Genomic DNA, 20,930 nt, shown 5'->3' on the forward strand with positions numbered 1-20,930 from the left:
CACAGAATTGTGCTGTATTAACATCAAGACTGCCTACTGAGAATTTTTTCTTAAGATATGGATCAAATTAAAACTGTGTATTACTCACCACACTTGAACTAACTCAACTTCTAGATATTGGGGTCTATGAGAACTTGATAAAAATATTTAATTCCTATTATTAAAATATTTCTGTTTTATAAACATTTAATGAAAACTAAACTCTGAGGGCATGCTCTCAATCATGAATTCCATATTCTCAAAAGTGTTATGTACATAAAACTAAATAATAGCCCATTGAACTTAGAATATCTCACATTGCTTAGTCAAGTCAAAGAGGTGGATCTGACAGCAAAACAGAGAAAGAACAGAGGTAATGACTGATGATCCAAGTAGTTAATTTAATGACTATCTGCTGGTTAATACCTCTATCCCATGTTATCTACAGACTAACACTTGTCTCACTGTAATTACTGGTGTACTTGTTTGCCTTCACTGACCATAAGCTCCTTAAAAGGAAGGAAAACAGGTCTTGGCATCTATCTCCCAGCTCATTCAATAAACAAACATTAATTTTGTAATATCTTAATGTGGTTTGTGTTTCTCCACATTGCATTTAACAGGGAAGAAAACCCCCACATTGTTTGCTCACTTGAGCTGCTCTTAAAAAGCTTAGTCCTAGAAATATGCTTACAAAAGCCACTGATCTTTAAATAATGAATTCATCGCAAAAGCAATACTTGTACCTTTTAACTATATAAAATGATTATTTAGTTATGACTTTAAATGAATAAGTGTACATCATGAGTGTCCAACCCAATGATGAATTTATAGAGCAGAAGTAATGTCAGAATCTAAATATCTACACCAATTATGCCTCTGGCCACAGCAACGTTTCTGATTATATCTTCCAATTTCGAAACCAAAATAATACCTTCGCCCTAGCAAGTCACATCAGAGGGTTTAAAAATAATAATAAAGGAAAATATCCTCTAGTAAATTGCTTGGAAATACACATCAAAAAGCATATCAGTCATCCAGTTATTCATTTGTGTCATAAATGGCTGCTCAACCATCGATACCATGTCATTCCAGCTAATTACATATTCTAAGGACGCAATCTACGACCTGAGCCAAGGCTTCAAAACAAAACATGAAGTTTGGTATGTGAAAGATCAGCAGTCAGTATGGCGAGTTATGGAGGCTGAAGAGTACATAAAATAAAAAATTTCCAAGAGCTATCTATCACTGTCCTTACTATTCTACTTAAATCACACTGACTTGACCCTATGGAGTAGATGACCCACCCTTGCCCTGATGGCCAGCTCCTTTAGATCCTATGGAAGTGTCATCCTGTATGTTGGGGGAGGGGCTAAAGGAGTCACAGCTGCAGACAATGCCATTCATAAACTGATTTCATTTTAAAATGAGACCACTTTAGGTACTGATTTAACAATAAAAGTAGCAAACTGTTTATACTACATATGATAGGAGATTGTCTTATACCACAACACAGCTCACAGATGTAGACAATAAAGACCCTGCAACCACCTCAACTATAACTAGTTTTAATATGTAAAAAAGATGCCTAAAATAAAACTTTTACAAATAAAGCATCAATATCTAGAAATGTTTTAGAATGAATCAATTGTATTGCCAAATTAGACCTGCTTACTGGAACTCTGCATTATTTAACTACAGGTTACTTTAGAAACCAATTTCATATTATAGCTAAAAAAACTACATTTTTTAAAATTTAATAAGAATTCCATCAATAAGATATTTTGAACTGGCTTTAGAAAACTAGACACTGATCTGTGAAGGCCAGTAACGTCAAGACTTAGACAATGAAAGTTGAATACTGACCACCAAGAAATACATGAGCCCTAGACGGTTTGGCTCAGTGGCGAGAGCATCAGCCTGCGGACCAAAGGGTCCCAGGTTCAATTCTGGTCAAGGGCATGTACCTTGGTTGCAGGCTCCTCTCCAGCCTGGCCCCCGGTCAGGGCTTGTGCAGGAGGCAACCAATCAACACATTTCTCTCACATCCACGTTTCCATCTGTCTTTCCCTCTCTCTTCCACACTCCCTAAAAATCAATGGAAAAATATCCTCAAGTGAGGATTAACAATAACAACAAAGTACATGAAAACATGGGGACAAGATGGGGGGCAGTGGATCATAAATGTTGTTTTAGTTGTGTTCCTTTCTCCCTCCCCCCACAAAACACTGTGATGTTTGTAAAAGGTTTATTACAAGCTGGTTCCTGGATATGAAAATAAAGGACAACACTCGGTTACATGCATTATTTGTATAGCATGATGCCAAGGGTCACTATGAAAAACATGTCGTTCTGTATCTTCATCCCAATACTGGACCACAGGTTCTCTCTGGGAAACTGACATCCAAACATGAACAAAGCAAGGTCCTGGCCAGCAGGAACTCACAATTTAGAGTAAGTGTCACAGCACAGAACCAGGACTAGATTCCTATTTATTTGGTTAGGTTTGTAATTGACTGATGCATAAATTAGATTTTAAACACATGCTCATCTGGGGGCTGAATACTCCCGACTTCACAAATGCTGTCATAAAAATGCACTGGTCTGCAGAGGACACACAGTGTTCAATGACTTGGAAGACGTATGAGGAATGTTAGGACAATGAGCCCAGCTTTCATTCCTTGTGGCTTACTTCTGAAAAGATTCCTCAGTGCAATACTATTTGTTTCCCACAAATAATATACAATTCATTCTTCCTTTGAGACTCTACCTTGGGAGGAAGCTTAGATGCATGAGCCATTAGTACTAATTACTCATAATGTCTCAGGGATTTAGAACAATTACTACTAAGGTTATGGCCTGGAAACAGAATAATTACACTAATTGGAATTCATCAGATATCCATCTTCATGGTAAGCACAACTGATGAGGTGAAATTTACTATCCACCTTCTAAAGGTGACTTTCAAAAGACATGAGCCCTCCATGAATATAATGTATTGTAGGCAACCTTTGACACTGAACAAATGTGGAGAGCTTGGTATGTATCAGAACTGTTACAAAGCACTGTCATGGGTCAACAAAACTAACACATCCCTGCCTCCTAAGTCTTTTTATCTAGAGACATTAAATAATCACATCAGTTTTAATAAATGCAAGGACAAAAAAAATGGCCAGTGCTATGAGAGGTGTGGGGACAGTCAGGAAAGACATCTCTGAGAAAGTGACATTTAAGCTGAGGAATACTTGGACAGTGGGAAAAAGAATATTCCAGGCAGAAGGAACAGTAGGAAAGACCTTGGAGTATTGTGCAGGTGGTGTGGCTAGAGAACAGAAGGTGGGTGAGAGAGTGAGAATGAAAGGGGGTGCAAGAGGGAAACAGGTGGTGAACATGCAAGACCTTGCAGATCAGTGAAGGATTTTATTATTTTATTCTAAGGGTAACAGAACGTCATTATATAAAGTCTTAGGCACAGGAATGTCAGGCTTAGATTTAGTGAGTATTGGGCAGTAATCAAGGACAGGAATAGAGGCTTTGACAAGATTCATGGCTTAGAGTGGTGGGTGAAGGGGAGCAAAGTCCACCACCCCAAACTGCCTCTTTAGGGTACTGGTTAATTTTAAGAAACAGCATGTCTGGAAGAAGCTCTAAAAGTCAAGTAGAGCCCTAACCGGTTTGGCTCAGTAGATAGAGTGTCGGCCTGCAGACTGAAGGATCCCAGGTTCGATTCTGGTCAAGGACATGTACCTTGGTTGTGGGCACATCCCCAGTAGGGGGTGTGCAGGAGGCATCTGATCAATGTTTCTCTCTCATCAATGTTCCTAGCTCTCCCTCTCCCTTCCTCTCTGTAAAAAATCAATAAAATATATTTTTTTAAATAAAAATAAATGTCAAGTAGATAGAAGTTATCCTTTGTAAAAGGGCCTTTTGGAATAAATCTCCATTTGTAAGGGTGTTTCCCTCATTGTATCAGGAAGGTATCTAAATCCCTAGAAACTGTTATCAATCAAAAAGGCATAGACTTAAATCTGAATAACAATTTTGTCCTTGTTACTGGTACTTTTTCTGGTAACTTCCCATAACTCACTCTCTACACCCAACATCTTCTTTTGTCTTTAGTTGAAGGTGGTATACCTATTATTAAAATTGAATTTTAATCTGTGTCAACTTGATTATTAGATGAGCTAGATACAGGGATGGGCAAACTTTTTGACTCGAGGGCCACAATGGGTTCTTAAACTGGACCGGAGGGCCGGAACAAAAGCATGGATGGAGTGTTTGTGTGAGCTAATATAAATTCAAAGTAAAGGAGCGAAGGGGAGAGCAAGAGAACCCTCCGCTCTTTCGGCTCGGCGGGCTGGATAGAACAGCCAAACGGGCTGGATCCAGCCTGCGGGCCGTAATTTGCCCACGGCTGAGCTAGAAGAACCTTGAAAGGTGTAGGAAAAATTTTCCTCCCCAACAAGGGAAATGGACATATGTGTGAAATAGTTATAAAGTTGATTTGGTAGACCTTTGTTACCAGGAAGAATCCTTCTTTCTGGAATAAATGGAAGAAAGTGCTATTGACCAAGACAGTGAGCACTGAAAGTAGACCGTGGGCATTGGCTTGAAAATAAAGGCCATATAAATTAAAGAGCTAAAATAAGATATTCTACAGTAACTCACATGTTTCATGCAGAAAATTTGCCAGTGAAAATTTTTATGAAATATATTGAACGGTATCAACTTTCCATTATTTTTAGGGCCAGTGGTTTATCTGGTCTAGTAAAATTGAATTGTTATATTCAAATTGACTGTGGAATAATGAAGCAATATTTTTATTGTCATAGTTAACACAATGTGACACAATCTGAAATTTGAAACAGAAAGCAGTAATTGCATCATTTGAGAAGGCACCTCAAAAGTTGTAAATTGCTTTTAAAAGGGCCTCTCAAAAGAGTTAAGTGTGGACATACCCACATCCACATTTGTTGAGAATGCCCCTCAAAGAATCCCTTAAGTATCACTATTTTATTGCCTGGAAAGACCCCAAAATTCATTAGCCTTGACCTTTATGTCATCAAAGACTCCTGACACATGTGATTCCTGACACACCTTCCTTCCCAATACTTAGTGTCCCACTGTAGAGAAACCTAGACCTCCACCCATTCCTCCCACAAGTGCTTTTGTTAAAGCGTCTGTCTTCTAATGTCTTCAAGTCTCCATCCAATAAGACTTGCCCCCTAGTAACATTCCGTATGGCGAATCCCTACCAATAAGCATGGATGCTAGAATAGAATTTTAAACAGGCCTGCACATATGTTCAATTCTTCCATTATTGGATGGGAGATTTTAAAGTGGGCTTTCTCAGAATGACTCTTTACTCAAGACTAGCTGGTTCTTTACACTATATGTGCTAAGTCAATCCTTCTCTCTTTCTTTATGCACTCTCTTGTAAAATTCAGGTATATGAAAAAAAAACCTAGTGAAAAAGCTTTCAGGCAGAGCAAAAGCATGGTAATATACTATATAGTACTAGAGTGAAAACTAGGTTTCACTATGTTAGAGCCCATTGAACAGTGGTGGCTACCTAAAGTACTGTGTTGAGAAGGATCCTCAGGCTTCATTCATGTACCCATGTCCATCGTGAGTACAACAGAGGGAATGATGCCTGCACACACCCTTTGCACCTCTGGGGGACACTGGAGCCACAGAAACATGTCTTTGAATCCCACACCAGGCTCTAGCTCTTCTAGCAATGTGAACCTTAGCGAAATTAACCTCTCTGCACCTAACGTGTCCGATGAGGACACCTATGCTTGCCCCACCTGGATTCATGAGCATTAAACCAGTGGCTCAAGGGTTTCGAGTTCCCCCGCTGCCTTCGTGAAGCAGGAAGGCATGAAGCAGCACTTTGCACAGAAGCTTGAAATTGTTCTTCAGTGTAAAGTACCTTCCTTGGCACAAAACATAAATTGTGATGAGCTGAGTGGTATCCCCCCAAAAATTCCTTTGTTGAAGCCCTAAACTCCAGCACCTCAACATGTGCCTGTATTTGGAGATATGGCCTGGAAAGAGATGATTAAGTTAAAATGAGGCCATTAGGGCAAACCTTTCATCCAATAAAGGTGTCCTTATAAAAAGGAGATTAGGACCCACTGGAAGAGACACCAGGGATGCAAGTGCCAGATGAAAGATCGTGAGAACACAGCAAGCAGTAGGCCATCTGCAAGCCAAGGAGAGAACCTGGAAGAAATCACACTGTCAACGCCTTGATTTGGGGTTTCTAGCCTCCATAACTGTGAGAAAATCAATTTCTGTCATGTAGGCCACCCAGACAGGGGTATTTGTAATGGCAGTACCAACAGACTAATGGGAACAAAGCACCAGTGTCTTCCACCAACTCTATTACTGCATATGCATCTGAACCCTCTCCTACCAATTCGCTTCCTCCTCTTGCAGGGCTATGTTCTTTTCACCCGGGGAACACAGGAAGGGAGCCCTGGGGCTCAGAAACAAGAGGTAAGGTTGACTGCTGACCTAGCATAATGTAGTTTTGCTTCCTGTATTGTACTTACCAGAAACCCTGCCCACAAAAGGGGAATACAGACACTCCTGGGAACAGAAAGGAACGGTGTTCCCCTCTCTGCATCCAAACACATGGCTGCAAAATTACCATGCTGAACTTCCCTCAAGCACAGCCATCTCCTCCTTTTCAGGGCTTTTTTAAAAAACCTCAGTATTTAATAAGAAATTCTGTTGCTCACAGGTGCCCCTCCCTCTCTCAAGACTGAACTGTTTAATTAGGTAGGGAGGTAGTTAAATGTGTTATCAGAATCCAATTTAAATGGAAATAGGTCCCGGCCAATTAAACCTCACACTAACCAGTGCATGCATATTAGTGCTCTAAAACATTTGTTCTAGCAGTTAGATATTTTCTCTACCAGGTAAACTATGCAAACAACTGCCAACGTGTCAGGGCCTGCTGGTTTGCCACGCAGCGGAGTGCTGCTCATGTTAAATACCCTAAGAGTTTGGGTGTCATCTTGCCTTTTAGATAGATCTCCAGTTCACACCCTCTTCCAACAGGAATCATGCCCAGCTCAAATTTGGCTTGAGTTTTTTCACTCCCCTGGGAAACAGAAGTAACATTTCTTGCAGCCTGACATTATCCTGGACTTCTTTGCCCTTTATCTGAGAGTCCTGGCTCCCACTACAGAAGTGACAAAGGATCCTCCTTTGGTCATCTGCCCAGCCAAGAGGGATCAATATAAGAACGAGACCCGCAAGTAATGTCTCTTGGTCTAAAGAAGGCAAGTGAAAGGGGTTAGCATGAGTGCATTTGTCCTGATTTGCCAACTGTTCCCTCTAACCACCACTTCTCCCCTGAATGTTCTAATATTTGTTGCTGGGAGCAAGGATACAGTTTTGTTTTTTTGTTTTTTTAAAGTGTTAGTATTGACAGCATTAAAATTTTAAATACAAAAAAGCGATATTTTTTAAGTAGAAAGGGCTAATTAACATGGTTATTTGGATGAGGGGGAGAGATGTGAAGACTGCTGAAAATTATTTTTTTGTTGTTGAATTCACTTTTTTATTACATTCTCTACATTCAGAGTTAGTAGTCAATTAAACATAGTATCTTAGAAATATTACTAGAATGCTTTTCCCACTGAGAGTGCATTGGATTTAAAACTACAACTCTTACCTTAGTGAAATCTTGTGCTGTAATTCCATTGTGTAGTTACTCCTCTCTGCATTGTGGCCAGTTGCAGTCTCCTAAGACAACCACCTACCCAGGAAACCCTAGTGCAGCTGAAATCAACCCTAAACTCTCTGAATGGTGGAAACAAAACCAGTTTGAATAGAAAGGATAGAGGTGAAGAAGGTGAGCTACTAATGTTTGTCTCTTTCACCAATGAAACCTTCAAGGAGACTTTATTAATCAACCATTGGACTGGATTTGGGAGAAGAGTAACATTCAGATGTGAGTCACACGAAGAAACACACACCTGGGAAACCATTATCCATCTTGTCTTGACAACGTTTTTGAGAACATTGTGACAAACACTTGTTGCTATTTGTTTGAAAACCAACACTGAAATTTCTGGAACCTGGTTTCTGAAGTCCAGTTGGGTGAGGTCTCAACAAAAGATCACCAGGACTGAGGAAATGCTTTTGCCACAATAAACCTCCTGTCAACAGGGTGGTCTCCACCAGATTGGGTTACCACAAGAAAACCTAGGAACTACTTGTAACTTCCAATTGTTAACTAAGATCCTTTCTTTTTTCCTCAGGAAAATGAGTCATTCAGAAAAGATTCCAAAACACCTTGTTTAACCAAAACAATGTATTTAGTAAATACCCTAGCAGTCACATAACCTTACTCTACCTTCTTGATGAAATGCAGGATAAAGGGAGAAAATCACCTCAAATCTCCCCACCTGGAAATCACTGATTTCTCTAGATTTTCCTTTCCCCCAATCATCTTAAATATGCCCTAGGCAAATATAGGAGCTCTTTATCCTCTGTTGAAACAGCTGAGAACATTTTGTAAAGGTCAAAGACAGCAAATATTCCTACAGCCCCTACTGTTTCCAAGATAGCTCAGAGAAGCTTAAGACAGTGTTCTGTGAAGACCCAACAATTCTAAGGAGAACTTTTTCTATATATCCTGAAGAAATAGGAATGTTCTGACAGTTACTAAATGGTTGCTATTGTTTTCCCTTTTAATATACTACTTCCACAATTAGATTTTGTTACTATTTGATTTGGCTATTACATTAATCTAGGTAATAATGGTGTTTTGAAGAGCTGTCAACGGGTAAATGATGGGTCTTTTCAAAATCACTTTGCCAAGCAATTCAGGAAACTTGTAATGTAGAAAGTTCAACCAGGAAAAACTATTCTCTAGCACCTATTCTTCAGAGACTTAAAAAAGAGGTTTTAATTTGAACTTCTTTTTCTGAACCTGCAAAATTATAAGAATTTAAAGCATTATAAAAACTGTGAGGTCATCAAATTCATCAAAGCTTATTCTCTATTGAAATGTCTAAAGATGATGATTTAAAAATATGAATTAAACTGGTGTCTTATCTAAACTTCACTATCAGTTTCACAAAATACAAATGTAAACACTTAACATTGCTAACATCAGTTTCAAACATCTAAATAACAAGGTTTGAAAATTTTTTAACATGTACCTCCGTTCCATATTTTAATGACTACTTCAGAAACTTAGAGCCCTTTAAATCCTCTAAATCAGCCCAAATACTATAAATGATCATTCTAAAGGAAAAAAGATTAAACCTCGTGTATTATGCAGCTCTCAAACCCAGAAGCCAGATAACACTGGTAATCAGCATAAAAGCTCATGCCCACCCATCACCTCCCACAACGCTGCAGCTGCATGCTGGATTTCCCTGGAGCACTTCTAGGGCCCGAAGTTTGATGATCCCACTTGCTCTGTAGTCCCCTAATTAGTCTAACACCAACTGGCTTACTTTCAAACATGTAATCTCCATCCACAGCTCCCAACCTTGTACCACTATTAATTTTAGGTGAAAAACAAAAGATATGGCACTAAGATTTCATTTTATGAGCCAAGTTATGTAATACATGCCATGAATTCTTTGGCATATGAAGGAAGTCACGGGCCTGTACTGTAAGAAGCAAAGGTCGGCTGAGAAGGAAGATGGTGCATAGATAAAACAGCAGGTGAAGTAGTTCTTTTTTTGGGGGGTGGAGGGGGGACTGCGGCAGAGAGAGACACATAAGACTCCAATTTGAATTTTTAAAAAAGTGGGAGGAATGCTTTTTTTATGTTGCAAACAGTGAGTAAGAGGTTGACTCAAATTGAAAGGGAGGGACAGTAGGAACGCAACTTTATTGGGAAATAACCTGGGTGTCCACTCGGCCACTAAGCAGCTCACGGGACCTTGAGTAAGCCACTAACTTTCCTAAGGGCCTTTTAAGTTCCAAAATAAGTGTTTTAGTCATGTGTTTTCAAACCTTTTGTTACGATAACATGAGTATTTACAAAGGACTTCAGTTGCAGTTAGTATAGTATTGAAAACAGCCACCGACTTCTGCAAATGAATCCTGCCCGCACCTAGGCAGAATGAAAACCAGTGAACCAACTTAGGGCTTGGTTTATTTCTAATCAGGCAACTCTACTACATACAGTAGCTGGAAGAGGGTTGACTGGTATCCAATTGGTATCTCAAAGTTAGGATTACAGGTATTTGAGTGATTGCCTCCACCTATGAGGTGTAAAGGGAAAAGTGAAGGGAGTCAAGCAAATGCATGACATTCACCCACAGTCTTTATTGAGAGCAGCCATCATCATCAGACTCAAAAAGGTATGACTTAAGGACATTAGCCTATGTTCACCGTGACAACAGCACATCTAATCTATAAGTGACTTAATGTATCTACTGATCAAATATTTACTCCGCCCTGCATCTTTTCTATAATACATAGTTATTCATTGAAGAACTTAGCACAACTCTCTGTAAATAATATTGAAGATGTTAATACATTAGAAAGTTGTCCATATTACATAAGGTAAAATGGCCAAGGCTTATGGAAGTCCAATATAGCATTGTGGAGAGGAATAGGGCCATCAGACAAAGATTTGAATTATATCTCTTTCTATTAGCTCTAGAATATTATGAACATTATTTAACCCTTATGGATGAAAAAGGGGCCACATACTAATCCTGATAAGCTCAGGGGTGGCCTGCATGGGATAAAATTCAATGAGAGCATATGATGTACAATAAACAGCCAACAAATGTTCAATTTCATCCCTTAACTTCTCCAGATTAAAAAAAAAAAAAACAAAAAACAAAAAAACAAAACAAAAAAAAAACACCAAACTCATCAATGGAGGAAGTTTTAAAAAAGATGCAACCACCATGTCCCAAACCTATTTTCTACAGTGAACACCTGACAGGTAAGTAAAATGTCATTTCCCTCCCAAATCCATAAGATTCAAAACATGTTTAAAGAAACTATTAAAAATGACTTAATCAAAATAAGAATGACTTTATCTTCCCTCAACAGCATAAGCCACTGTCCAGAGGGCCAAACACAAACCACGTGGACAGATCCCTGAATTAAATGCCTGGAAGGCTGGAACTTACTGGAGAAGGATGGATCAACCCCAAATATCTAAAATTCCAAAGAAACAGGTTTGTTTGTTTTTAAGAGGCCATAGTGACCAAAGTCTCCATGCAGATATTTGCTTGCAAAGATTTTGTCAACAGGTGACAACACCTTTCCATTCCTACATAATACAGTTTCACTCCTAGAATGGAGAGTGGGGATGTGGGAAAGTGGAAGGGTATTACCATGTGCGTCCTTAGAATTTTAAATATATAAATTGGTTTATATCAATCTTAGTACTAATGACTTCGACACTCCTTTCAAATGCCAATTAATGCACCTTAATTCAAAACACAACAAAAGCCAGTACTTTGAGGAATTTTTAAGTCTATCCCTAACATCATACACTGAGCCTTTCTCTGAGCTCTCTCCAGTTCCAAGGACTTTCACTTTTTTTCCTTCATTTTAATGCCAATTCAGTGTGGAGGCTGGGGTTGTATTAACCTACCCACTTTAGACTTTTGAAACTAGGACAAGTGTCCTGGCCACATATTCAAGATATCATAGGACTTGACTATGCGACCAGGATTATCCTAAACCTCAGACTTTAATGTCCTACCAACTACTCTCTTCAAGGCACCACCATGGCCTGTCTGGCAACAGGACCTCAGAAACAAGCCTATGATCAGCTCCAGAGGTGGAGGATAAAGCAAAGCTGGGCTTCTCCCCACTTTATGGTGAATGTGCTAAATAAGATGCACTGAATAGGTGTGAGGCACTGTCCTAAAGTGTTTGAGGATTTCACTTAATCCTTAATCCTTGACAATAGCTCCGTATTGTAACCCCAGTTTTACAGGTGGGGATTGAGGCACAGAGAAGCTAAGCAATTGGCCAAAATTCACACAAACAGAAAATGGCTGAGACAAGATACTTAAATTAACCCAGTGAATCTGGCTCCAGAGTACAACTCCACACACTCCACCCTCCAGCCCATGCTTTCTAGATGTCATTCTCCCTTCATAATGTACACATAATAGCTGAAATACACATTTCAGAGAGACGTCCAAAAAACAAACCAATAAATCCTCCCTCATCCAAAATGAACAACCACCACAACAAAATCAATTCAACGAAGTTCAAAAAATGTGTAAGTGGTAAGGTGGAAATACTGTGTAAACGCTTTGCTTCCCCACTGAACACCACTTTCCTATATTATCTTGAAGTGTTTCCTTATGCCCTGTGTCCCTGTGGTGCTAGCAGATGGTTTCTATTTCTCAATATCTAAAGCTTTCAGGAATTTATTCCTAGACTAAGAAGCCTGCTCAATCACAACCTCCCCTCACTGATGGACTTGACTCGGCAAGAAATCTCTGCTTTCCCTGTGTTTGTTTAAAAAAAAAAATCGAATGCCTTTGGAAAGCCTGTTTTTTTTTAACATTATTTAAAACCTTAGGGTTCAGAAGGAAAACACCCTATGAGACTCTCTCAGCATCCTACTTCACCCCATTTCTGATCCCCAGAGTGCTTTTTGGGCTTGTGTCTCCTGAAAATTACAACTTAACCATATCCTGGTAAGAATTTGGCTCTATGGTTGTATTTTACTCTTGATAAGGTTCACTGGACAAGTTTTCTCACGTGACACTTACCTAGATGTCTGTCTTATCAGCTGTGGAGGAAATGGCATTTAACAGAATGGCATTTCCTTTGGCAGGCAGGGAATTTCCGTGATTTTAAGACTACCCCTGTATTTTCTCAAAAGAAGTCAAATACCATCTCTTGAGTTAATAAGCAGCCATGGGGAATTCAATGGGAGTGGTCATCCTGGCTCCATTCAACCCACTTTCGGCAAACTCCCATGCATTGTCTCAGAATTTCCAATATGTACATCCATAAGGCCAGAAATTCCGGATTAGGATATATTAACATCTATGAGAATGAGATCCTGTTTCTGACTGAATGCTCCCAGGGCCCTCAGGTCTTGATTAATCAGCATGAAACAAAAACACAGCTCAATATACAGAAATTAGTCAGTGATGTCAATCACACAAAGTATGTTGAAATGTAGACTGAGAGGTCCAGGGGCCCCTAAGAGCCAGCTATTGTACTTATGCACTTTTTGCACATATGTGTGGTCCTTAGTATAGCCTGAAAATAGGAATTATTATTCTAATTTTAAAACAAAATAAAGTAAAATCCAGAATGGTTTGAAGTAATTTACCCAAAGTGGCCCAGCCAGTACTAAGAGATTTTTTTTTAAACCCAGTTGCTTTCCACTATTCCCTAGGAAACCTAAATAAGTAAGTAAGTAAATAAACATCTCCCCAAAACACATCAAGAGTGTACTCTTTTTTTAACATTCTGACTATTCACAACTTCAAAGTCATTTATTGATATTAATCCACAATAATTAAGCCAAAGAGTAAAGTTCATGTTGCATTAGGTTATCTTAAGTCTTAAGAGACAATAAATTATAAAGATTCAGTAAATTGAGAAAACTTGATAAAATGAAGATTACACATCATCTCCCCATGTCCATATGTGTAAGTTGTTTTACCTGGTTTCCAGCTTACCAGCTAAGACTATCATTAAGAAGATGTTAATCCTCTGATAAAGAAGGAGCAACAATGAGCAGGTAAAAACTACACATAAGAAAAACAAAAGCCTAAGCAAACCAAGGCATGTCTTTCAACAAAATCTGACACCAAAGGCAAATGCTTTTAGCAAATAATAACTGACAGGCCTTTTGGGAACATTTTCCAAACAAAAATGTACAAGAGATCACAAAAATAAGACAAAACAATTTATATAAATCCTTTATTTAGATGGCATTGTTTATTACAGTTTTAAAAATTCAGTAGGGTTTAATATGAGTTTTTAAGCCTCTAAGTGAACATCTTAATGTTAGATGTTCAATAAAACCCATTTGTTTAGGGGTACACTGATAGAAATTGGAAATGAGAGTCTTAATAGACTAGCTAGTCTCTCTCCCTTTTACATACATATTTATAAAGAAAATTATTTTCCAAAGACAAATATGAAGCACTGTAAAATAATATTCCAAACCAACTGGTTTAATTTCATATCATTAATAAGATTTATTTTATTATATACTTGGCATCTTAATTGCTTTAAAAATGGTTTTGGGGTTTGCAATTTTTTTTATAAAACTGCAATGAAAATCAAAGACATCTATTTTACAGTGATCAAGTCTCACCCAAATGTAAGTTTTTCATACTCCATTTATTTTGACCATGGAAGGAAAATAGTTTTAAATTGTTCTTAATGTGAATTAAACACATACATACACACACACACACACACACACACACACACACACACACATGCACGAACAGTGACATCTCCAAGAACACAGAGCTGAATCCCTTTGAGTTGAGCTCTTCCATTACGTTTTCATTCGAGTGATCTGGGGAGAGAAAGGGCTCTCTTCCACAGGCCACAATGAAAGCACGAGCACTAGTTAAAGAGAAAAATGCCACTGTTCATACAGTCACTATTGAATTTTTGTCAAAAGGCCCAATTAGCCCCTTTCTCCACCTGCTAAGGCTTGGCAAAAATCGAGCTAGTTACAAAGTAAGACAACTGATCTTTTTTAAAAATTCTATTTTAAAATGATTTTGCTCAGAAAACTAAGACTCATTGAACTTGGGTTTTTTGGTATATACTTGCTATTGAATTTGGTCTATATTTCAACTCACCTCTCCCTTAAAAACACAATCTACAGGAAAAAAAAAAAGAGAGAAAACGTACAGATAGCCATCTAAATCATAATCAATCATTCAATACTAAGGAATAGAGCAGGTACCAGGTAGCTAAACTACCAGTATAGGCTCTTTTACATAAGGTCCAATTTTTTATTAGAAGGAACAAAAGAGGTGATTTCTATTTTCCTGCCACGTGTTGTCTTATCAGGGTGTGCTGAAGTATAAAATCCCTATAAGCATATGTATCGGCAAAAATATACTTAGCTCTATTTTATGATACACAATGTCTCCTTTTGGATGGTAAACAAAAGTAACCCAAAGAGAAATCTAAAATGTCATAACCTGGATAATTCATATTGGAAAGAAAATCAGCCAAAGGTATATGTATTATGGCTTCTGTTAAATATTGCCAAAAAAAAAAAAAAAAAAGAAGAAGAAGAAAGAAAGGAATGAAGGAAGAAAGAGAAATGAACTTAACCACATTCACCCCACCAGCGGGACTGCCTTCTTCCTCCCCATGAGTGGATTTCCATCTCCATGGGGTTTGCCTTTGGGGATTCCTACTGAAACAATGAGGTAGGAAGCAAGAGAAAAATAAAAGGGTTAGGATCCTGACAAGGTAACCATTTTCTCTGCTCTGGGTTTTGTAGGCCATCTTGTTCCTATAAAAGCCAAGATGTCTCAATTTTTCCTAACTAGTGAGACCAATGTCCCTTAAACGACCAGCAGCAAAAAAATGTCAGTTAATTGATGCAAATGAAGAGTGACCATCACTGCAGTGCTATGTTATTGGAAAAAGAACAATGGACAGTACTAGAAAGTAAAATAATAGTTTTCTATTTTAAAAAAACTTTAATCCACAATGTGCTCTCATTATAAAAGCTAATCTTATTTTTGGTCATTTTAAATCACTAAGAAAGAAAAGATGAGAGATAGCCTGAGAAACAAGAAACATACACACGGGGGTAGGGGTGGAGGGGAGACTGTCATTTTTACCCAGGGGTTTCATGCAACATTTAGGGCAAACGCCTTTGTTCCTCCACCTCGTAAGGGAGTGGGTGGGTGGGTGATGGAGAGATCAGACGCGGCTGCCAGGGCCCTCCACACCCAGCTCTCCCGCGCATGCGCGAGGCCAAGACAAAGGAATAGGTAATTACAGTCCGGATTCATTCATTTTGCCTGCAGCACTGGGGATCTGTGAGCCCGGGCTGTAATCCCACGGGAAAGGGGCTGAGGCTGTTGGTCCACACCCCTTTGGTAGGAAGACCACCTCGATGCTGCTAGTGTTTGATTGTAACCTGCCGCGTACGTGCGGCTGGCCTCGCGGGAGACCGAGGTGTGTCAACCCTGTTCAAGGTACTAAAACTGCGCCCCTGTGCGCCGTGCTGATTTCAGCAGGGTGAACATTACACACGCCAGGGCTGTCCACGGAGTCCGTCTCAAGGCGGAAATATCTCTGGGGAAGCAGATAAGGAGCCGAGCCAAGCATTCGATGAATATTCATGAAAAGAATGCGGTAGGTCTGTAGCCGCACGTAGTGGGTGCGATCCGATCCAGGGATTCTGCCATTTCCATTTTTCGGAGGTGTGGGGGGAGGAACAGGAACCGGGCGTCGGGTTTCAGGCTTCGTGCTTGAGGCAAAACCTGCTAAACCCCAAATCTGTGCTCACAGAGGGGCTGGGCCCGTTAGGGGCCAAGCTCGGTCAGGTTCAAGCTCACACCCTCTCTGGCCGGGACTGAAGACTCCAAAAAATTAACTGCTCAGAGGGGCCCACAGGTTAGTGGGAAAGCAATTCAGCCCCGTCCGAGGCTGGGGCTTCGATCCACTCAGATGTGCTTCTGGAGGCACGTTGTCCTGTGACCCTCGCATTCCTTGGCCACTCGGAGCCAAGATTCAGGAGTCCCACTGGCCAAGGAAACCCATTTGATGAAGCCAAAAGCCACCTCCTTCCTCCGATCAGACCAGTTCCCCATGTTCTCTCCCCCTTCACTCCCGCCCCACCCCACCCCCACCCTCCATTTTTACTGCTGCGCCCCTCGCACCAGGCGCTTTCTTCCCGCTGTGGAAGGTTCCGATGACAGATACGCTCCCTTCAGCCCCACAAAACCGGCTCTTTGGGACTCAGTGCGCTAAAAGGGTTTCGCATTCGGCAATTTTTTTCAATTAGCAGCTTCTCTCCCGCTACCCACCATCCCCCGCCCCAACTCCGTTTATCAGACTCGCCACCCCCCGCCCCATCCTCTCCACCAAGTGAGTGGCTGAAGCCTCACCTGGCGCGGGGGGGAGCTTCACCCCAGATCCCCGAAGTGCGATGGAGCCCTCGTGGAGCGACCCCCATGCCGGTGGAGGGATCCCATGCCCGGCGTTGTCTAACCCGGCCCTGCATCTCCACCACCCACCCACCCCAGCTGCAGCGCGGAGCGGGGAGGAAGGGCCTGGGGAGCCGGGCGTGGTGCAGTAGGGGAAACAGAGACCCCAGGGCTGCCGGCACCTTGGGTCTGTGGTGGCGACGGGGCCAGGGCCCCCCCGGACGCGCCTCCTTACCGGCTCTGGGTGCCTGTGCCGCCCCTGGGTGAACGCGGTGCCGCCGAGGGGCCCGGGTCGCTGGCGTCGTCCGGCCGGGTGGCTGGCCGCTGGCGGGGGCTCTCTCTCCCGCTGGACGGCGGAGTCCGAAGCGAGGAGCAAGTTGGAGCGCTGCCGCCGCCGCCGTCGCCGCTGCCGCTACTGCCGCCGCTGCAGCCACTGCATTTCTTGCGCTCGCGCTCCCCCTCCCCTTCCTGCCCAGCGCCCTCCCCCGCCGCGTCGGCCAGCCCAGCCTCCCTCTCCGGCTACCCCGCCCGCCTCCCTCCCCCTTCCCCTCCATCTCGGTGCCCCGCCCGCCTCCCCTCAACTCCCCTCCACTTCTTGTGAGCTCCCTAAATCAGCCCCTTCTCCGTCCCCATCCCGGTGGTGCCCCCTTTCCCCCTCCTCTCCATCCCTGTACCCCTCCTGCTTCTCTGGATCTGCCCTCTATCTGGGTTTCCAACTCGCTCCCCACCACTCTCCATTCTGGGGCCCACTGCCCGGGTGCCTCCCCGCCCCCGCTGCGCTGGCTGCCCGTGGGTGGGTCTCTCTCTCTCTCTCTCTCTCTCTCTCTCTCTCTCTCTCTCTCTCTCTCTCTCTCTAACGAACGGCTGGATAGAAGTGCTCCGGCTATCGCTCAGACTTAAGGGGCTGCCTGGAGGTGATGAATAATGCCCCCTGCCACCTGCTACCCTGCTCAGCACCCCATTCCCGTCAGCTTGCGACATCTGGCTGAGATTCTTATACCCTGGCAGACAGTGAAGTTGGGGGTCACCCGGTGGCTTCCCCTCAGCCCTTAAAGACAGATGTCCGCGAGGTGGAGGGTGGCCCCCATCGCTGGCACTTCTGGGAGGCGCCCAGCCGACCAGGCGCCCTGGGTGGGCGGCTCCCGCACGCCCTAGGTTGAGCCCGGACGGCTGTCGCTTCTGACCAGCTTAAGGTCCAGCTGGCCGGGCGGGCTTCGTCTCCCTGCGAGGATGCTCTCAAGACTTGAGAGAGAAGGGGAAGACTGGAACCCGAGGAAAGGAACCGTGGGGATTTGGTGTATCTGTGTGTCTGTGATTTCATGGAGGCAACCAGTTCTGGGGAAGACTGGGTGAGCCGAGGCAACCCGCACAGGAGCGCACAAGTCAAAACGGGGCCAAGTAAGGCGTGTCGGGAGTCCTGGGGACTGCCACCTGGTTGAACACCAACCAGGACACAAAATAATCGCCAGGGTGGGGAGAGGTGCAAACCTTGCCAATATGTTGGCAAGAAGCAAATACAAAAGATAACATGATGTCGCTTACAACGGTGGCTCTGGCATTAGACAGCCAATTTTACCTTCCCGCAAACCCCGCGCGAACCTTTGGAACTTTCATTTGTGGCATTTTGGCGCCCTCTGGCAGTGTTTGGATTGCTGTCATGCTCTCGCCTGTATCCCAGCAAAGAAAGGACTGATTGCAGGTTTTCCGCCCAGGTGGATCTGCCCTCCTGACCTGGGCCTCCATTCGATTCAGGGGCAGGGTTGTCCTCCAAAATCGGGACGACAAAATGCGTATTTAGGGGGACAGACGCCAAAGGCAAGTGCATCCGCATTCAACTTGGAAAAGGTAAGCCTATTTTTGATTAACAGGAAAAAACTTACCTGAACTCAACTGCATTTCAGTGGGGTGGCCATGTCAACCCAGTATTATGCCAGAGGTTTGCAGTGGAAATACCCATCTGAGCAGGTATTTACAGTTTCAATGCCGCTGCACCAAATGAGACAAATGCATGCAAGCTGGAAATGTTCACATTTTAATCAAAGGGCGGTAAGAAAAAGTAGGGATTTTGTTGGTTTGTTTTTTCATTTTTTTCTCTTTTTGCCATTTAAATGAATAACCAATAAATGTCATACAAGAACAGGAAAGCAAATCGCAACTAGGGTTGCCTCCAAGCTATTTTATTTATGTGAATATAAATATTTATTCAATAAGTTAATATGTTCAATATGTGTCCCTCATTCCAGCACACCATCTATGAAGCTAGATGCAGGGTTTCTCAACCTCCTGCTTTGGGCTGATCATTTTCTGTTGTTGGGGGGCTGTCCTGTGCACTGTGGGATGTTTAACATCATTGCTGTCCTACCCACTAGTTACCAGTAACACACACCACCACCACCACGTATGTTCCACCGTTATGACAATCAAAAATGTCTCCTGACGTTACTAAATGTCCCCTGGGAGGCAAAAATCACCCCAAGTCAAAAAATACTGGGCTATAAAATTTTAAACCATTGTGAGCAAGTCTCTACGTTTTTACTCTGTCCTATTAGGTGAGCATTTGCAATTTTATACTCAAGGCATTTATTGAGTGTATTTGTTAGGGTATCAGGGTAGTTATTTCATTTAGCATTCCGTTTCTAGCCCTGTGATCTTCCAGGCACATAAATCTTCTTACAATTAGTAAATATACATGGTCTTATTGTGTTTGCATGATAAGCCACCAGATGTTATGTTCTGTTTTCTCTTTTACCAATTTTTCAAAAAAAGACAACATAAAAATTAATGTTTGGTGTACCTTCGGTGCTTCTGGCTAAATTTTCACGTTGGGGAAAACAAGCCTTTCAAGGGTGTGATTGGAATATAAATCACAGGTTTCCATTGAAATGAGAGGCAAAAGCTTACACCAGCGACTCTGTGGTCTCCTCAGTTTTGTCTTCCATCAAATTTAGCTGTTCCCTTAAAATATTTTTAAGGCATTCTGCTTTAATTAAATAATGATGAAACTGGTTGACAATGCTATTAGCTTAAAGAATGGAACCTTTTCCAGAACTTATAAACATGTATCAAATGGTAGCCAAAATGTTTCATTGCAGTACAGTACTTTATAAAGTCCAATTTGGTGATATTTTTAGTTGTTCATCTAAGATCTTTTGAAACACACACCTAAGGAATTAATGACTAAGCATTTGAAGCTCTGCAGTCTAGAAAATTGTTAATATTAACTATTGTAGATGTCACTGGCTGTTGAGATTATGGACTTGGGAGCACATATTAAAGATGCAAGTTCTATAAATTGAATTACCTTTCAACATTACATCATGAAAATAAAAACTGTTTTATTCTCCAAATGAAATAAATATATTTTAAATAAACAGAGCTGGACTTTCTGGGTTATGAAATGAATTCCATTGTCATTTTCAATTACCAACATAATTGGTTTCAGTGAATTCTAACCTGCGCTATGAAAATACTTATCAAAAAGGATACATTATTCAGTGACAACTGATTTTCGCTAAAGTATTCGCCATAGAATTACTTGCAATATAATGGACTTATCATCACCTAAGCTACTAGTCAGTTTAGCAAAACTTTGGTGTGTGTTCACCTTTTCAAATAGTCCCTGTTATGTGTCAATTGAAAGTCTGCAATAATCCTTTAGTGCTCATCTCACATCCAAAACTCACCCACAACTCCCCTTTCCTATCTCCCATATCACCCACTTAGGCCTGGCAACTTCCTCAGCTCCCCATACTGTCCTCCTAAATAGTGAAAAGAGGATTAAAGTCCCCAATAAAAGATGCAGATCAACATGAATGAAGCAAAAGCCTA

General features: G+C 41.6%; 1 protein-coding gene and 1 long non-coding RNA gene across 2 annotated transcripts in view; one reads left to right on the forward strand and one right to left on the reverse strand.

The window, feature by feature from the left end:
• The window catches only part of BASP1 (brain abundant membrane attached signal protein 1), a 44,813-nt gene extending 27,237 nt beyond the window's left edge, over positions 1-17,576 (reverse strand). The window contains exon 1 of the mRNA XM_080680052.1: positions 17,338-17,576. The gene's annotated coding sequence lies outside the window, so the exon portion shown is untranslated. The remainder of the gene's footprint in view (positions 1-17,337) is intronic.
• Positions 17,577-18,807: 1,231 nt separating this feature from the next.
• Positions 18,808-20,930, forward strand: part of LOC308253053 — a 62,107-nt gene continuing 59,984 nt past the window's right edge. The window contains exon 1 of the long non-coding RNA XR_013961092.1: positions 18,808-18,947. This is a non-coding gene — a long non-coding RNA (uncharacterized lncRNA). The remainder of the gene's footprint in view (positions 18,948-20,930) is intronic.

Source organism: Plecotus auritus (assembly GCF_963455305.1).
Source record: "Plecotus auritus genome assembly, chromosome: 7".
NCBI classification, from domain to species: Eukaryota; Metazoa; Chordata; class Mammalia; order Chiroptera; family Vespertilionidae; genus Plecotus; species Plecotus auritus.